This window comes from Ceratotherium simum, unplaced genomic scaffold (genome assembly GCF_057802395.1).
Source record: "Ceratotherium simum simum isolate JZ-2026a unplaced genomic scaffold, ASM5780239v1 HiC_scaffold_44, whole genome shotgun sequence".
Classification (NCBI taxonomy): domain Eukaryota; kingdom Metazoa; phylum Chordata; class Mammalia; order Perissodactyla; family Rhinocerotidae; genus Ceratotherium; species Ceratotherium simum.
The window spans coordinates 1063686-1082153 of NW_028261260.1; the positions used below are offsets into that span (position 1 = coordinate 1063686).

Below are 18468 nucleotides of genomic sequence, written 5' to 3' on the forward strand. Positions count from 1 at the left end.
GGAGCGGGTGGAGAGTGTGGGGCGGTGGCAGAGTGTGTGGGGCTCCTGCCGTGGAGAGACTGGGTCCACTTGGGGAGGTCGGGGCGCTCACACGGGGCAGGACTGTGTTGACTGTGTGTGTGGACCTGTGGGTAACAGGGCTTGTCAGCTGCAGAAGACTTGTGCTTCTCAAAGACCCACATAGGAGGTTTGCTCCACCTTCCAAAACCTGAAACAATTGGGTGCTCCTGTGCCTGAGGCCAGCCCCACCCAGCTGCAATCCTCAGAGAGCTGACAAGAGACCTAATAGGCTAGAGGCTTACAGCAATTGTAAGGCCCTGAGCCTAACAACCTGCCACGGTGGGGGCCTACTCACTTAAAAGAAATACTGCAACACAAATGTGGTATTAGAACTTGCAGCCAACTGCGCTGGGGCTCCCCACAGCTGATAAAGAGACTGAAGGGCCCACAACAACTACAAGCAGCTGAGCATTACAACAGCTGGCCAGGAGCATAACTCAGCCTCCCTGGGCGCCTACAGGGAGAGCAAACAGAGCCACAGCAGAAGGATACACAGTAGCCCACATAGGGGTCACCCTGGAACATTGAGAACTGAGGGAAGCACACTGGAAGCCTCCTAAGCCATCACTTACATAAGGTCACCTATCCAAGAGCAGGAGACGTAGCTGACCTACCTAATACGTAGACACAAGCACAGGGAAAGAGGCAAAATGAAGAGGCAAAGAATACATTCCAAGTAAGGGAACAGGACAAAACCCCAGAAAAGGAACTTAGTGAAACAGAAATGAGCAACCTACCCGACAGAGAGTTCAAACTAAGAGTGTTAAGGATGCTCACTGATCTGGGGAGAGAAGAATAGATGGACTCAGTGAGAATGTCAACAAAGAAATGGAAGATATAAAAAGAACCAATCAGAAATGAAGAATACAATACTGGAAATGAAAAACTCATTAGAGGGACTCAAAAGCAGAGTAGAGGATACAGAAGAACGGATCTGTGAGCTGGAAGAAAGACTAGAAGAAATTACCCAAGGTGAACAGGTAAAAGAGAAAAGAATTAAAAAGAGTGAGGACAGTCTAAGGGACCTCTGGGACAACATCAAGCGCACTAACATCCGTGTTATAGGTGTCCCGGAAGGAGAAGAAGCGAGACAAGGGGGCAGAGAATCTATTTCAAGAAATAATAGATGAAAACTTCCCTAACCTAAGGAAGGAAACAGACATCCAGGTACAGGAGGCACAGAGAGCCCCAAACAAGATAAACCCAAAGAGGCCCACACCAAGACACATCATAATCAAAATGTCCAGAATTAAAGATAAAGAGAGAATCCTAAAAGCCGCAAGAGAATGTCAAGTTACATACAAAGGAAACCCCATAAGGCTATCAGCTGACTTCTCAGCAGAAACCTTACAGGCTAGAAGAGAATGGCATGATATATTTAAAAGGCTAAAAGAAAAAAACTTACAGCCAAAAATACACAACCCAGCAAGGATATGGATCAAAATGGAAGGAGAGATCAAAATTTTCCCAGATAAGCAAAAATTAAAGGAGTTTGTCACCAAGAAACCAGTGTTACAAGAAATGTTAAAGGGACTGATTTAAGGGGAAAAGAGAAGACCACAAATAGGAAAAATTATCTATTTCCACGATTAGAACGTAATGGATACAAATGCACAAAAAAGAGGTTAGATATGATATCAAAAACATAAAAGGAGGGAGGAGGGTAGTTAAAGAGTACAGCTTTCAGACAGAGGTCAAACTAAAGTGACCATCAATTCTGTATAGAAGAAGTAAGGAACAGAGAAGGACTACTAAAACACTGAGGAAAAAAAAAAAGTTAAAAAATGGCAGTAAGTACATACTTATCAATAGCTACTTTAAACGTCAATGGACTAAATGCTCCAATTAAAAGGCATAGGGTGGCTGACTGGATAAAAAAACAAGACCCATATATATGCTGCATACAAGAGACACACTTCAGACCTAAAGACACTCACAAACTGAAAGTGAAGGGATGGAAAAAGATACTCCACGCAAATGGCAATGAAAAGAAAGCTGGGGTAGCAGTACTCATATCAGACAAAATAGACTTTAAAACAAAAACTTAAAGAGACAAAGAAGGGCATTACATAATGATCAAGGGAACAATCCAACAAGAGGATATAACACTTGTAAATATCTACGCACCCAATGTAGGTGCACCTAAATATATAAAGCAATTATTAACAGACATAAAAACAGAAATAGACAGTAACACAATAATAGTAGGGGACTTGAACACTCCACTTACACCAACGGATAGATCATCCAAACAGAAGATCAATAAGGAAACATTGGCCTTAAACGACACACTAGAACAGATGGACCTAGTAGATATATACAGAGCATTCCATCCAAAAACCGAAGAATACACGTTCTTTTCAAATGCACATGGAACATTCTCCAGGATTGATCACATATTAGGCCACAAAACAAGTCTCCATAAATTTAAGAAGATTGAAATAATACCAAGCATCTTTTCTGACCACAAAGGTATGAAACTAGAAATCAACTATAGGAAGAAAATCAGAAAAGCCACAAATACATGGAGATTAAACAAAATGCTACTGAACAACGACTGGGTTAATGAAGAAATCAAAGAAGAAATCAAAAAATACCTGGAGACAAATGAAAATGAAAATACGACATGCCAGAATTTATGGGATACAGCAAAAGCGGTTCTAAGAGGGAAGTTTATAGCAATACAGGCCTATCTCAACAAACAAGAAAAATCTCAAATAAACAATCTAACAATGCACCTAAAGGAACTGGAAAAAGAAGAACAAACAAAGCCCAAAATCAGTAGAAGAAGGGAAATAATAAAAATCAGAGCAGAAATAAATGAAATAGAGACCAAAAAAACAATAGAAAAATTAATAAAACCAAGAGCTGGTTCTTTGAAAAGATCAACAAAATAGACAAACCTTTAGCTAGACTCACCAAGAAAAAAAAGAGAGAAGGCACAAATAAGTAAAATCAGAAATGAAAGAGGAGAGGTTACAACAGACACCTCAGAAATACAAAAGATTATAAGAGAATACTATGAAAAACTATATGCCAACCAATTCGACAATCTGGAAGAAATGGATAAATTCTTAGAATCATACAACCTTCCAAAACTGGATCAAGAAGAAGTAGAGAATTTGAATAGACCAATCACCAGTAAGGAGATCGAAACAGTAATCAAAAACCTCCCCAAAAATAAAAGTCCAGGACCAGACGGCTTCCCTGGTGAATTCTACCAAACATTCAAAGAAGACTTAATACCTATCCTTCTCAAACTCTTCCAAAACATTGAGGGGGGGGGAAGCTCCCTAACTCATTCTACGAAGCTGACATTACCCTGATACCAAAACCAGACAAGGACAACACAAAAAAAGAAAATTACAGGCCAATATCACTGATGAACATCGATGCGAAAATCCTCAACAAAATACTAGCAAATCGCATACAACAATACATTAAAAAGATTATACACCATGATCAAGTGGGATTTATTCCAGGTATGCAGGGATGGTTTAACATTCGCAAATCAATCAACGTAATACACCACATTAATAAAATGAAGAACAAAAATCACATGATCATCTCAATAGATGCAGAGAAAGCATTTGACAAGATCCAGCATCCATTTATGATAAAAACTCTGAATAAAATGGGTATAGAAGGAAAGTACCTCAACATAATAAAGACCATATATGAGAAACCCACAGCTAATATCATCCTCAATGGTGAAAAACTGAAAGCTATCCCTCTAAGAACAGGAACCAGACAAGGATGCCCACTGTCACCACTCTATTTAACATAGTATTGGAAGTCCTAGCCAGAGCAATCAGGCAAGAGAAAGAAATAAAAGGGATCCAAATTGGAAAGGAAGAAGTGAAACTGTCACTATTTGCAGATGACATGATTTTATATATAGAAAACCCTAAAGAATCCACCAGAAAACTTTTAGAAGTAATAAACGAATATGGTAAAGTTGCAGGATACAAAATCAACATACAAAAATCAGTTGCATTTCTGTACACTAACAACGAAGTAGCAGAAAGAGAAATTAAGAATACCATCCCATTTACAATTGCAACAAAAAGAATAAAATACCTAGGGATAAACTTAACCAAAGAGGTGAAAGATCTGTACACCGAAAACTATAAAACATTTCTGAAAGAAATTGAAGAAGACACAAAGAAATGGAAAGATATTCCATGCTCTTGGATTGGAAGAATTAACATAGTTAAGATGTCCATACTTCCTAAAGCCATCTATAGATTCAATGCAATCCCTATCAAAGTTCCAACAACATTTTTCACAGAAATAGAACAAAGAATCCTAAAATTTATATGGAACAACAAAAGACCCCGAATAGCTAAAGGAATCCTGAGAAAAAAGAACAAAGCTGGAGGTATCACACTCCCTGATTTCAAAATATACTACAAAGCTATAGTAACCAAAACAGCATGGTACTGGCACAAAAACAGACACACAGATGAATGGAATACAATCGAAAGCCCAGAAATAAACCCACACATCTATGGACAGCTAATCTTTGACAAAGGAGCCAAGAACATACAATGGGGAAAAGAAAGTCTCTTCAACAAATGGTGTTGGGAAAACTGGATAGCCATATGCAAAAAAATGAAAGTAGACTCTTACCTTACACCATACACAAAAATTAACTCCAAATGGATTAAAGACTTGAATGTAAGACCTGAAACTGTGAAAGTTCTAGAAGAAAACATAGGCAGTACGCTCTTCGACATCAGTCTTAGCAACATCTTTTCAAACACCACATCTGACCGGGCAAGAGAAACAATAGAAAAAATAAACAGATGGGACTATATCAAACTAAAAAGCTTCTGCACAGCAAAGGAAACCATCAACAAAACGAAAAGACAACCTAACAATTGGGAGAAGATATTTGCAAACCATACATCTGATAAGGGCTTAATCTCCAAAATATATAAAGAACTCATGCATCTCAACAACAAAAAAACTACCAACCCAATTAAAAAATGGGCAAAAGACCTGAACAGACATTTCTCCAAAGAAGATATACAGATGGCCAACAGACACATGAAAAGATGTTCAAAATCACTAACTATCAGGGAAATGCAAATCAAAACTACAATGAGATATCACCTCACGCCTGTCAGAATGGCTATAATTAACAAGACAGGAAACAACATGTGTTGGAGAGGATGTGGAGAGAAGGGAACTCTCATACACTGCTGGTGGGAGTGCAAACTGGTGCAGCCACTATGGAAAACAGTATGGAGATTCCTCAAAAAATCAACGATAGAACTACCATATGATCCAGCTATTCCACTGTTGGGTATTTATCCAAAGAACTTGAAAACACCAATTTGCAAAGGTACATGCACCCCTGTGTTCATTGCAGCCTTATTCACGATAGCCAAGACGTGGAAGCAACCTAAGTGCCCATCAAGGGACGAATGGATAAAAAAGCTGTGGTATATATACACAATGGAATACTACTCAGCCATAAGAAACGATGAAATCCAGCCATTTGTGACAACATGGATGGACATTGAGGGCATGATGCAAAGTGAAATAAGTCAGAGGGAGAAGGTCAAATACCGTATGATTTCCTTCATTAAGTAGTAGATAATAACAACAATAAACAAACACATAGGGACAGAGATTGGATTCGTGGTTACCAGAGGGGAAGGGGGGAGGGAGGAGGGTGAAAGGGATAATTGGGTACATGTGTGTGGTGATGGGTTGTAATTAGTATTTTGGTGGTGAACATGATGTAATCTATGCAGAAATAGAAGTACAATGATGTACACCTGAAATTTTTACAATGTTATAAACCAATGTTACTGCAATAAACAAAAAATTTAAAAAAAATCCAGTTTTAGTAAGAACCTTGCTAAGTCAGTTTAAGCAGAACCCACACCCGTAGATCTGATCACCCTCGAGATCTGCTTGGGCTCCTCCACGTCCCCCACCATCCCTCAGGTGGTGTCTGATAACTCTGGCCTGGCTTCGGTAATAATCCTGTTAGGTCAGGTTAGCTAGAAACCCCAACACTTGTTTTTTCTCTTAGTAATTTTCCATCTCCTGACCCCCACCATGCTGCCTGGCCGTGAATGCTCACTTGCCCATGCTGCATTCAAAGTCGAGCCCAATCTCATTTCTCCCCAGCTGTGAATCCCATCACTGTGGTCTCTACATATTGCAGTAGTTCTGAATAAAATATGCCTTACCATTTTTGACAAGTGTCATTGAATATTTTTTCTTTAAAACCTCCAACCACGATAAAAACCCAGGCCTGGCTTCTTTCCTTGCTCCCTCAAGCCATTTCAGAGCTGCTTGTGATTTTGGCCCTGCTCTCCTCAGAGACGTCTATTATGTGAGTCATAAGACTTTTGCTAACTTCTGTGTGTGTGTGGAGGGGGACACACACCAGCATCAGTCTCTCCATGGCAACCATAACACTTACCAGTGAGCAGTCATATTTTGAAAGGAATCTCTTTCTCTGGGCGGTAGGTCTCAACAGTGAGTTCAAAATATTCAGTGAACGATGTACTAAACAGATGTGCTGTCATCCAGGTTTTGTTGTTCCATTTGAGCATTGACTCTAAGTTAAAGTCACCGGATGCATTACCCCTAACAAGAGAGCGAGCCTGTACAAAGGCCTGGGGGGGGGGGTGGATTGGAGGGGGAGGGGAGAGAACAGGATCAGTTAGAGGAACCAGAGGTCAGAGTGTGAGACAGGAGTTGGAGAAGGGGCCAGAGCAGTCGGTAACAGCACAGCAGCCAGGTCAAGTCCCTGTGCACCATGTCTGGGAGTCAGGATCTTCTAATTGCAGTCAGTGGGGGAGCCCCACTTCTGCTTGGATCTCTGGGGGACAAGAAGGCAGTGTCTTACCACGTCTGTCTGTCCACAGCTCCCAGACCCTGGCCAGGGAGCACGAAGCACTGATGCAGAAGTACCTGCACCTGCTGCAGATCGTGGAGACGAGAAGACAGTGGCCAAGCAGCTACGGCAGCAGATCGAGAATGGGGAGATCAATATCGAGTGGCTGAAGGCAGAGGTGACTGCTGACGAGAGGTGCAGAAGAGGGTGGCCGGGGTGCCCAGGGCACAGGCCCAACACCCCACACTCCAGGCTTCAGCAGGATCAGGAGGGGGCACATGACCGGCAGCGGGGACCAGCTTCCAGCCACAGCTAAGCCAGTCTCCAAAAGTAAATTTAGTGATGCTGGTAGAGTGGGAAGGGCCTTAGTCAGATCTGAGTTCAGATCTGCCACTTGACAGTTGCAACTTGACAGTTGCAACTTGGAGTGCGCCCCCCCCATCCTCTATGCGTCCATTCCTTCATCTATAAAGATTTTTTTTTTATTTATTTTATTTTTTCCCCCCAAAGCCCCAGCAGATAGTTGCATGTCATAGCTGCACATCTTTCTAGTTGCTGTATGTGGGACTCGGCCTCAGGATGGACGGAGAAGTGGTGCCTCGATGCGCACCCGGGATCCGAACCCGGGCCGCCAGCATTGCAGCGCACGCACTTAACCACCAAGCCACAGGGCCGGCCCTCCTTCATCTATAAAACAGCCTTTTTATACTTGCCTGACAAGGGTGTGAGGATTGAGTGAGGTTATTTATGGGCGAGTTTTTATTTACTCTGCTGATGACCACATTGAGTAAGCATCCCCACATTATCAGCTGAAGAGTCCGGGGACACAGAGTCCCTGGTAGGTCATCATAGTGTGGGCTCCTGGCTCACTTCCAAGCAGTCGTTCTCTGCCTGTCATAAGAGCTCCTACAGGGGCTCAGCGGCTCCAGGCTCATTGGTCTGGAGGCCATGCTGTTGCTAAGTTAAGCCTTCTAGAACTTCACTACTCAAAATGTGGTCCATGAAGCAAGAGCATGTTAGAAATGCAGAATCTCAGGCCCTGCCCAGACCTCCGGAATCAGAATCTGCACTTTCACAACATCCCAGTCGATTTCCATTTACATTAAAGCTTGGGAGGCGCTGGCTCAGCCCCTTAGACGCCCCTCACCAGCTGTCTACCCCAGCACCGAATGATCTGATTGCCTCTCCCCCCTCAAGAAGGACACTGCCTTCTTGTCCCCCAGAGATCCAAGCATGTTCACCAGATGCTCAGAGCCATTTGGCCACGTCACACGAGGACCGTGGACTCTGAGCTGAGGACGGGAAAATGGAAACATAGATTCTAACGAGGGTCGGCTGCATGATTTGTAGGGCCTGAGGCAAGGGAAAAATGCAAGGCCTTGGGTGGAGTCGGGGAAGTCGACCTCCCCTTCTCACAGCCCACCAACCCACCCATGGCAGACAGGCGACCCCCCAATTTCAACCTCCAACCTCCTCTAACCTCTGTGCCATGATACACTTGGTACCTAGATGAGGGGTGGGCAAGATGTCCCTGCTGAGTCACCCACCTAGTGCCCAGGCATTGTCCCTCACCCTGCCCTGAGACACCATCGGGATTGCACTGCACCCACTCTTACTGCACCTACACCGAGGCTCCTGAAGAGGGTTGAGGGTGACTCACGGAGGGATGTGAGTTTTCCTTGCTGACTAGACCCATTTGCTCCCAGAGAGAAGGTAGAGGAGGTCATGGGTTCTGGGGTGCCAACGTGTGTGGAGCAAGCAGCTGAGAGACCATCCCAGTGAGGCAGCAGGAGGCAGGAACACATGGGGGCTGAGGCTCCAAGCCCCTGGGGTGTGCTCCATTGTTCCATCAGATGTTACTCATGAAAACAAATAAAAGAGAAATGGTTAAGAACTACAAGGTTACAACTGCGGAACTTGAAGCCCCAAGCACGGGGCCCTCTGAGCATAGGACCCCATCACATGACTTTGAAGCCAGCTCTGCCTGGAATGTTCAAAGATCTGAAGTTGCCAATTCCACCTTATGGTGCCGCTGCCAAGCTCTGAACTGATGGTCATGTCAGCTCGGAACTTGAGGTTGAACAAAAGTTTCAGATTCCACACACCTCCTCTACCCTGCACCAGGCACTGTCAGACATGCTTCCTTAGTCAGTCCCCATAGCTATAATCATAGGATTGAACGAGGAAGGGGGCTAAGAGAACTCAAGTCACCTGCCCAAGCTCACACAGCTGGGAGGTGGCACAGCCAGGACTAGAACCCACGTCTCCTTGTCTACTTGCTAGTCTTGCCACTCTACTCATAGCCTCTTCTCATGTCGCTCCTGGGATGGGGGCTTGTCCCGAGTCTAAACCATCTGGTTCATTCTGAGATCTATCCTAGCCCTACACATATCCCTGAAACCAAGCTGAGTCGTTGTTAGGGACCAGGGAATAGGTCTAGGGACCAGCACCAGGTTAGTGGCTTCATGATCGAGGGTGTCGGGTGTCATTCATTCACTCACTCACTCATTCACTAACTGCCTAAGATCAGCTGACCACTGCCTCATCCTCTTCCCCAGGCTCCTCTTCCCCCATCACTTGGGGATCCAGCCAGTGCTCCCTGGTCATGAGCTGTGCACATCTTGGCCTTTGCACATGCTGGGGCTTCTGTTTGAGTGCCCCTGCCACCCCCACGCTTCCCTGCCTGGTGGGATCCTACCAAGCTCGAATGCCTCCTCCTGGGGACTCTCATCCCAGAATGTTCTCCTTGCCCCCTGCTCCCACGGCTTTCCCACCCTCAGCATGCCATGTCAGAGCCAGGTCCTTGGGTGTCTGTCCCCAACCCGGCCTGGTGAGACCTCCTTGAAAGCAGGGGTGTCCTTTATCACTCTGTCCCTTCTGCCTCACACATAGTAGGTACTCTGTAAGGGCTTGATGAATGAATGGGCATCAGGCTCTGTGGCAGGCAGTAAAGAGATGGAAGATTCTACCCTTAAGGTCTGATTGGGGTAGAGTGTGATTGGTGCCATAATAGAGTTTGTGGTGTGAACCCAGCTAGAAAATGAGTCATTTTATGGCCAAAGAAGGTGTGGGTTCATGTCGCATATGGCCTTGAAAGGTTTCAGGGGTTGGTAGGCCAGAGAAGGGGTGGGTGCAAAAGGCAGGGCCCTCTCTGGTGCTGGGGAGCACAAAACTGGTCAGTTTTGAGTGAAAGTGTGTGTGTGTGTGTGTGTGTTTGTCAGTGTGGCAGCAGAGGCCTGTTTGGTGGGAATTTGGAGCAACGTTTTCAACTGAGTGCATTACTCTCCAGGGCAAAGGATTTCTTTAAGAAGACTGAAAGATCAGCTTGGTAAAGCCTTCTGGCTGTAGTCTCTCTCTCTCACTGTCTCTCACTCTCTCTCACTCTCACTCACTCTCACTCACACACACACATCCACATCCTGCAGGGCAGAGGGCACCTGTGTGCTCTGGAGGGGCTTTAGGAGGGTGAAACAGAGCCCATTTCCCAGGAAGTAGGCCATCAGGTAGGCAGGAGGCACTGAGAAGCCAAGTAAGTGATGAGTGACGCCCGTGACAAAGATAGAGTGTCTTAGAAAGTCAGAGCTGGGAGGGATCTGAGAACTCAGAGGTCCACAGAAGAGGGAGGACTTATCCAAGGTCACTCCAAGGTCACTTCCAGTGCTAGAATCCAGGCTTAACCTTGGGTCTCCTGGCTGCAGATCCTTGGCCTGTGCCTGCCCCACAACTTATTCCTTCCTTGCTGGGGAGACGAGCCAGATAAAAGGTGCATGTTCGGGAACCACTGTGTCACCTGGATGGCCTCAAGCTCTCATGGTCCACCTGATAGCCAGAAAAACTCCTCAAGCCCCATCCCACTTATTCCTGAGGATTTTCAGGGTCTTCCATTTTCATGGCCACGTCTGGCTTCCAATTCTGCTCTCCTGGCTTCTTGTATCACTTCTCACAGTGGCTGTCTTCACTCAGTCTTGACTGCTCCTTACCCCCGTATGGGCACTCCTTGTGTCCATCAGGTGGAGCTAGATTCTGCTGCAATTACAAACAGCCCCCAAGTCTCAGTGGCTTAAAACAACAAAGATTGCTTTTTCTCTCACACTGTGTGTCCATTGTGGGTTCCGCTCCACAACATTCTCACTCAGAGTCAGGGTCACAGGCTGATGGGTCTCCCACAATCAGGAAATTCACCAGTCCCATGGCAGGGGAAGCAATGTGGCAAATGGTGCCTGACAGCACTGCTCACATTTCATTGGACAAAGTGAGTCACTTGAACACACTCAACTTCAGGGGCTTGGGAAGTACAGTCCTGCCCTGTCCCAGGAGGACAACCAGAGTATCCAGGAAAGACCTAATGACACCCAACTGGCTCCTCTTTCAGTCCCCAAGCCCCTGACACCAGCCAAGTATAGACCAGACTTTCTGAAAGGCTTAGATACAGTAGAAGGGGTTTGCAGTACTGAAACAGAAAATGGCTTAAAGGTGAATAGAAGACATCCTTGCCCTTCTGTCACTCAGCCTTTCCTGCTACACGGATTTCTTGCTGACCTCCTCTCCTCACACTGGCCTCTCTCCACATGCTTCCAACACCATTTTGTTGGTGGTGGGGGTGTTCATAATCTCTTTATCTGCCAAGACCCTCTCCCCCGTCCAGTGATGTGTTGGAGCTGGCTTATACCAATTTGCAAGTTTGTTGTGAAATTTTCAAGACTCTTTCAAGCTTGTTATTCGCCCTTTGGTAGCTTAAAATGGGCCAAGGTTGGAATGTTTACACCATGGAAATCAGCCAGTGCTACCAGTCAGAGTTTTTTTTTCAGAGAGCTGGTCATTAATCCTTTACCAATATACCCTTGTATACACTTTCTTCAGGACCAGCTAAATACTTTGCTGGGTCCAGTGCAAAATGAAAATGCAAGGCTCTTAAGAATTTCAAGGCAACAACAACAGAGCCTGAAACCAGGCATTAGGCCCTTCTAAGCGGGCTGTGGACAGGTCACACATCAAGGACATTGGCCCTGTCTCTACTCCATGTATACTCTCCATCCCTGGAGCCCCCACCCACAGCCATGTCTCCCTAGAGGTAACGGGAGAGCATACCCAAACAAAAGTCTGCACAAAATTTATTAAGCAAAACTATCCAGCTCTGCTTAGTCTCTTCTTTTCCATCTAAACAGCCCTCTTGGGCCTTATCTTTTGTAACCAAAAAGCTCCAAGGACCATCTAAAACAAAGGGAGCATCCTCCTCTGAGAAGAATCCTCCCCTCCTCTAGAATCTTCAGTTTGGCACCATTTCATTGTTTTAATAGCTATTTTTCTCCCATTTATGATTGGAAGTAAGTTGGGATGGCTCAGGCAGCTCTAAAGGGCAGGGTAGGAGTTTAGAGATGGTGGTGATATTTTCCTGACTTGGTAGCACTCAGAATCCTGCAAGCCTGACTCTGCAAGAAACTGCAGAGATCTTTAGTTCAGGGTTTAAGGTAAAACTGTAGCCATGGAATCAGGTTTGCAAACCAACTTTGACATGGAGAGGGCCGCCTTGACCCCTCCCCAGTCAGCCCCTCTGCAGGGCCCACTCTGTGCCTTGAGTCCTGTTTCCCATGTTCCTCCTGCCATCCCCAACCCTGCTGCCCTGCACTCAACACCCTGTCGTACTCTGCATCTTTGTTCACACCATCCCCTCTGCTCCAATTCCTTCCATTCTATAACACACTTGCTGGGCTCCTTTTTTTCTTTGTGAGGAAGATAAGCCCTGAGCTAAAATCCATGCCAATCCTCCTCTTTTTGCTGAGGAAGACTGGCCCTGGGTTAACATCTGTGCCCATGTTCCTCCACTTTTATATGGGATGACACCACAACATGGCCTGACATGAGGTGCATCGGTGCAGGCCCGGGATCCGAACCCGGGCCGCCAGCAGCGGAGCTCGTGCACTTAACTGCTACACCACGGGGCCAGCGCAGTTGGGCTCCTATTTGTCCTGCAAAACCTCTGGGTAGCGCTTGTGGCTTCCATGGTGAGACCCTCCCACTGCAGGAGGTGTGCACCTTGTTGGAGTATAAGTTACCTCTGTGGGTATCTGACCCTCTTCTTAGGCTGGAAGCTCCTCCAGGGAAGGGATCTGACTTATCCACCTCTGGCTGTGTCTCACCCATGCCCAGCATGGTGCCCACCACAGAGACTCCATCAGGACATGCTGACAGGATTGGCACAAAGGGAGACAGAGATGGGCATCTCTTAGGCTTGGAAGAGGCCAGAGGGAATGGAGAATGAAGGAGAGAGAACTGAGTTGTGTGGCAGATGTTGGAAAAGCAAGAAGTACAGAGATCTTTAGCAAAACTTTGCTAACAAAAGAGAGAAAACCCAGGACTAATTCCTCCACCAATGACTGCACTGACTAAATGCATTCTGGATTAAAGACACTGTCTCCAGAGAGGGGACTGGGGTGTGGCAGGAGCCGATGAGCAGTGCTGCTAAGGAGTGTGACAAATGAGGGTTTGCCTCTGATGGGCCAAGAAGGTCAGACTGTGGGGTGGAAAGTGGGCAGGGCTCAGCTGAGACACCAGGCATTGACCCAGTTGGGCAGACAGAGCTGGACTCTAGCTGGCGAGTTGGGGTGTAAGCCAAATTCCAAACTCTCCATGGACATCGTTGACAAGGGTCAGCTGAGCAGGCCCTGATGTCAGCCAAGCAAACCCAGATCCAAAGCAAATGCATCCCCAGAAGGGACCTGCAGGATAAGGGAAAGGAGGCCTCTGCAATCTCAGTGGGGCTGGGGCTCCTGCCGCCATCCTGACACTGGTTTGTAGCAGGGTTGGGCCATGGTCCAAGGCTTCTGCAGGGTCCCCAGGCTCACAGCTTTCCAGAGCTTTGCCAACCTGGCCCAATCCTTAAATCAGATTCCCAGACTGCCAGTGTTGCCTATGCAGGGAGCAGAGTGCCTGACCTGACGGCATCTGGTTTTTGCTCTTGTCCCTGGGGAGTAGATGTCTTGTAGACGTATCTGAGAAGAGCGCCATCAGTTTTACATACAGACTAGTCTTACACACACACACACACACACACACACACACACACATCCCTCCAGCCTAAAGAGAAAAGGATACCACGTGCAGATACCAGAACTGGCAAAGACAGCAGACTGGCATGAGGGTGATGACATCAGGACAGTAAGGGTGCTGACTGGGCATTCACGTGTCTCTGAGCTCTCCATGAGCCTGTGTGTGAGTCCCTTAGCTCTTTAGAGTTCAGATCCAAGAACAGCCATTTTTTCATGTGCCAAGGGTCTCAGAGAATCGAAAAAATAGAAAAGCCTGCATCAGCAATGCATATTTCTCCATTAGATATTTTCAGCCGCTCTTCAAGCACAGGCCGGGGCAGTTTTAGTAACCCAGAAGTGGAGAGCGGGTAACTGTCCCATTTTGCTTTCAAAGTGCTCCATTCGCTCAATTGTCAGAGCCCATTCATCCTGCGGTTCAGCAAGTGGCCTTGAGGGGACAAAGCCACGTGCCCTGAAAAGGGAGCAGAGCTGGCTCTGTGGCGTGTTTGTGATTTCCTAAGCTACTATCTTTGGACGTCTGCCACACAGCTCAGGGATGTCTCCACCCATTGAGCACCTTCCACTCCTGCTCTTGTTGTACTGAGGGAGTGAGACCCCAGGGTGGGGGTTTGCCCTCAGGCAACACACTGCTGGGAGAGGGGACAGCCCCCTGTGACACATCCCCGAGGAGGACAACACCAGGGGCCTCCAACAGCCAAAGTGCTGGGTCATCACAGAGGAGGGAGCAGAGAGCACACGTGGACAATGGGACCAGGGAGGGGCATCTGATGTGGCAGAGAAAGACAGAGACCACGGCAGGGAGATGAGGACAGGCTCCTAGGCTGGGGCTGCCCTGACTCCCGGGGGGGTTCACACTTTCTCTCTGGGCCTGTTTTCCTGTCCACAAATGGGGTGTACGACAGAGTCCCTATGGCATCCCCTATGTCGTTCAGCTCAAACCCCAGACACACTGGGGAAGTTCCCAGTTCTCCAGGGTGGTAGGAGATGGGGGTTATGAGCAGAGGCAGAGGAGGAACAGTTGGGAGGGGAGGGGGCTGCAGGAAGTAGCAGAAGTCTCTCTGGCATCCTTACAGCTCACCCTGGAGAGGAGACTCAGGCTGTGTTCTGGAGCTGGCTGGCTGGGGAGCATGGGTGGGGAGGAGGATGCTGGGAGGGGAGCCACAGCAAATGTGGCTGCCAGGGGTGCTCAGAGGGCCATTACCCAGCCTGGTGCTAAGCTGCTAGTGAGAAGGCATGTTCCCCAGTGCTCTTTAGGTGGTGACAGGGCACTTGCATGGGAGAATCTGGGTGTTTTTGCTTTTCTGTTTTCCCTCAAAATGGGGTTGTGGAGAGCTAGCATTTACTGAGCACCTTCTCTGCATCAGGCCCTCAAATTGTCCCATTACTTGCAGGGGTGACCTCATTTCACCTTCAGATTCTCCAGGAAAGACCTGAAGTTAAGAGATGTTAGGCATCTTGCTGGAGGTCACACAGCTGAGAAGCAGCATAAGGCGGATTTGAGCCTGCTCTGAGTGGGTCTCAAGCCTTAGCTCTTTTCACACCATCAGTGGCATTTCCTCTGAATTCTCTAGAGCCCTGAGTTCCTCTAAGATCCTTTAGGGTCACCCCAGCAGGTGGGCACTGAGGGTGCCAGGAAGGCTGGCAGCGAGAGCAGCTCCCATCCTCTGCCGGCTTCTGGGGAGTGTGACCCATGTTTAGAAAAGCCTGTGTTTGGTGTAGAGCTCTGCTGTCACCATCTTGAAATTTTGTCATTTTTTAAAGAAGGGATCCTGCATATTTGCTCTGCACTGGGCCCCACAAGTTACATAGTCTATCCCGCTGATGAGGTTTTCACATAAGGTGTCACTTGAGAAAGGTGTTTGCTGCTAGAGTCCCACGGACGGTGGCAGCCCCTGCCCTCTCCCTGGGCCCCTCAGCTCTGCTGGGACTTGGGGGCAGAGGCCCTTTGAGGGGCAGGAACTCCATGGCCGGAGCTTATACTGTGCTTCCTCTGTCAGTGAGGCCATCGTGTGTTTGCACCACATCTTTACCAAGGCCCGAAGACCTGCATCTCCAGCTGGCCCACTGGGGCCTGGGTGAGCAGCCAGCCCTGGCAGAGGTCCCCAGCCACCACCTGAGAAGTCCCTCTCCAAGGCCCACTCCTCCAGGCTGGCGGCACTTCCATCCTCCCCGAGTGTAACAGTAGCCCCTTAAAAACTCACATAATCCCTCAGAGGGAGCAGAAGAGGAAAGACAAGTTGGCAAAAGCTGTTTTTCTAGGAAGAAGAGATATTTTTAGTTTCTTATCTATTTTCCCTTTTAAAAATAATATATATGAACACATTTGAGAAAATTTGACTATCTAGAAAAGCAGAAAATGTTAAAAGCTATATCAACCATAGTTCTCCTTCTCAAAGATAACCACTGTAAACACATTGATGTGTTTTCCTCAAACTTTTTTCTATACACAGATCTTGGGATTCCCCCCCCATTTGATTTACATAATGTCACACATATGAATATTGAATTTGAATATTGATGTGTTTTTTTTTACTTAAGATTAGCACATGCTTTTTGATGGCTGTATGATGCTCCAGTACCTGTGAGCATGCCCTCATCCATGCAGCCATCTCCCATCATTGGCTCTTACAGTTGTCGCAACTACTAGAAACACTCATCTCTGCATCTGAAATGTTCATATGAGAGAGCGTCTCCTTGGGACAGGTTTCCAAAAGTAGAATGACAAAGAAAAGGTAGAAGCACGGTCAAGGCTCCCACTCCGTCCACCCTGCGTCACTGCTCTCCGAGCTGGCTGCACCGTCCTGATGGCCCCGAGGGCTGCACAGCAGGACCCCTGCATCGCGCCTCTCCCACACTGAGTGTGACCCTTTTATTGTTCACTTTCCTAAGTCAGAGAGCCCCGCTTTTCCCCAAGGTCACAATGAGAAGACTACCTAGAAGGAAAAGGTCTGCACTTCCTGTAGTTGCGTCATTGAAGGTGCTGTCCCTTGGGTAGTGTAAGAGCTCCCACTTAAGAGTTTATCGCAAAGGAAGCACGTTTTTCTTTTTTAATGGAGTTTATAAGCAGAGGTTTCAGTGGGTTCATCCCTGCCAATCAAGTATTGAAGGGCAGGTTTGGGGAGATTGGCTGGGCTTTCAGGGGCTGGAAGGCAGGGTATTGTGTATCCAGGAGGTTGGGACAGAGCGGGCCAGCAACAGACCCACCTTGCTGAACCTGGGGAGGCATGGAAGGACAGGGACACACAGATAAAGGGACAGAGAGCTGAGGGGACATGACCCGGGAGGGCATGTCATGTGGGGAGAAGCCCTGGAATGGGGGACTCAAGAGAGCTGGTTCCAGGCCAGCTACTGATTCACCTTATGACCACGGATGGGTCACTTCTGTCACTGGTGGGGCACTCTGGGAGGCCTCTTGGGGGAGCCAGGGCTGAGGGGGATGTGGAGCTGCAATTCAGTTACCACAGAGGCCTCAGCTGAACCCCCAAAACTCCGGAGCTGGGTGGCCCTTCAGACCCTTCAGGCAGTGGGGCACACCACAGCACCCACAACAGCCCTCTCCGACCTTCCAATACACAGGTGTCAGAGTAGACGGAGCCCCATCTCTATAAAGATCTGTGACTCTGATGTGGTCCCAATGCCTGGGGCCACCTATCTGGCCCTGGATAGGGCAGTGGTGCCAGAGTCATCCCCAAAGGCAAGGGTGTCTCTGGGTGGGAGGTCTGAGCCTGGCCTTGACCTCCGTGGGTGGGGCTGGGTGACCGAGGGTTTGTGGGGCATCTCACCGAGCAGACATGTTGGCCATCCTGCTGCCCGTGTTCAATTTCTATCAGGAGCTAGTATCCAGCCAGCAGTACAGCCTGCAGACCCTGGCCAACTGCAAGCAGAACAGTGACTGACAAGCTGCTGAAGCACTATGAGGCCAAACTGACTGCAAGGAGAGAGTTTTGGAGACCTTCCTTACTGACCCCATGTTCCAGCTGGCATTTAGCCCTGTCCTTGAGGGCAAATGCATGGGGAGCCCACTGGGGGCCATGACAGTGAGGGCCACATCTGGGAGGAAGCCACACCTGGGGGCACCAGGGGGCCATGGCCGGGAGAGCCCAAGCCCTAACAGGCCCCAGCTCTGGGCTGCCTGGAGAATGGGGTTAGAGCCAGCCCCTGACCTAGCGGACCGCAGGCCTGTCCAGCTCCACAGAGCAGGCAGTGTGGGAAGGCGAGGGGGAGCTCCTGGTCCTGAGCCCACCTCCAGGCCCTTCCTCTTGCTGGCTTAGAGCCTCAAGCTCTGGGCTCTTGCCCTAGACAAGACCCTGGAAAAGTCTCCACATTAGAGTCTGAGATCAGAAGTGCTGTGGGTGTCCGTCCTCAGCCCTGCTCATGGGAGTGCTGGGAGTTCAGAGAACCATCCTCCATCTGCTTTCTCTCTCCCTCTCTACATTGCTGCTTTCTCTGACTTGCTTCATCACAGTCTCTCTCCTTCCTCATCCTTGCCTCTGTCCCTCT

General features: G+C 47.9%; 1 long non-coding RNA gene across 2 annotated transcripts in view; it reads right to left on the reverse strand.

Moving 5' to 3' along the window:
* Positions 1-5884: 5884 nt before the first annotated feature.
* LOC147911270 (uncharacterized) overlaps positions 5885-18468 on the reverse strand; it is a 33168-nt gene continuing 20584 nt past the window's right edge. Inside the window, exons 2-3 of one of the 2 annotated variants that reach the window (XR_015551336.1) lie at positions 6935-17412; positions 5885-6672 (exon numbers count right to left, since the gene is read on the reverse strand). This is a non-coding gene — a long non-coding RNA (uncharacterized LOC147911270). Of the gene's footprint in view, positions 6690-6934; positions 17413-18468 lie in introns of both variants that reach the window. The other variant, XR_015551337.1, reaches the window with a different exon arrangement.